Source organism: Ananas comosus, linkage group 15 (genome assembly GCF_001540865.1).
Source record: "Ananas comosus cultivar F153 linkage group 15, ASM154086v1, whole genome shotgun sequence".
NCBI lineage: Eukaryota > Viridiplantae > Streptophyta > Magnoliopsida > Poales > Bromeliaceae > Ananas > Ananas comosus.
Genome location: NC_033635.1, coordinates 9405744 through 9406922, shown reverse-complemented (window position 1 = coordinate 9406922; position 1179 = coordinate 9405744).

Below are 1179 nucleotides of genomic sequence, written 5' to 3'. Positions count from 1 at the left end.
CTTTTAAAAGTACCAAGTTATTGGTGCTTATAGATTTTTAGCATTGGATTAAGAGATATGCGGTTAGGATGATGTGGGCCTCCTAGGGTTGAGTGGGTGGTTGGTTGAATAGTATAATCTAATGGTTGAAGATGATCCGAGGAGTAGATCTAACGGTAAAAAACTTATAAGCACAAAGTGCTTGGTGCTTTTAGAAGCACCATAGCTAGACTATATATATATATATATATATATATATATAGCTAGTCTCCTATACTATTTATTGTACCGGGGCTCCGGTACTATAGTTTCGTTTTCGATTTTAGGGTGTTCAAATCAACGATCCACACCGTTAAAACTGATTTAGGGTATTTAAAATTTTTAGAAATAAAATTTTATATTTTTTCGACATAGTTTACTTTATAATCAAATCATTTCAAAATTATCAATTTTCAATGACTACTATGGCGAGTTTCGAGTTTAACGGTGTAGAAGAATCTAAATTTCTTCAAATTTTGATATAAAATACTTTAAACTATCTAGATTAAAATTAACATTCTTGATCTTGAATTTAAAAGTCCTATACTCAAATTTTAAATATTATTCAATTTCCACCATCCATTTTGACATATATATGAGCTAGGCTGCTATACTATCGGTAGCACGGACACCTTCGTGCTACCAAGTTGTTTTCAAAGATGTCGCCTCCAAATCAACGATCGGCTCTTTTAGACTTGATCTACACTATTGAAAGTATCTGGAACTAAATTTTATAATTTTTCGATATCATTTACCTATCAAACGAGTAGTCTAAAAATGAACGGCTGAAAATAAAAATCTCATAAAAAATGATGATAGAAGACTTAAATTTAAGATCAGAGGTATTGATCTTACTCTAAATAGTAAAAAGAATTTTCTATAAAAATTTCATCTGATTTGGATTGTTTTACCTCGTTAAATTTACAAATGCATCACATCTATCATTAAAATTATCAATTTTAAGACCTTTTGATCACTAGCTAAATGATGTCGAAAAATTCTGAAATTTAGTTTTCAAATACTTCTAATAGTGTAGATCAAGTCTAACGGAGCCGATCGTCGATTTGGAAGCCGCATCATCGAAAACAACTTGGTAGCACGGAAGTCTCCGTGCTACTGATAGTATAGCAGCCGGACTATATATATATATATATATAGTTA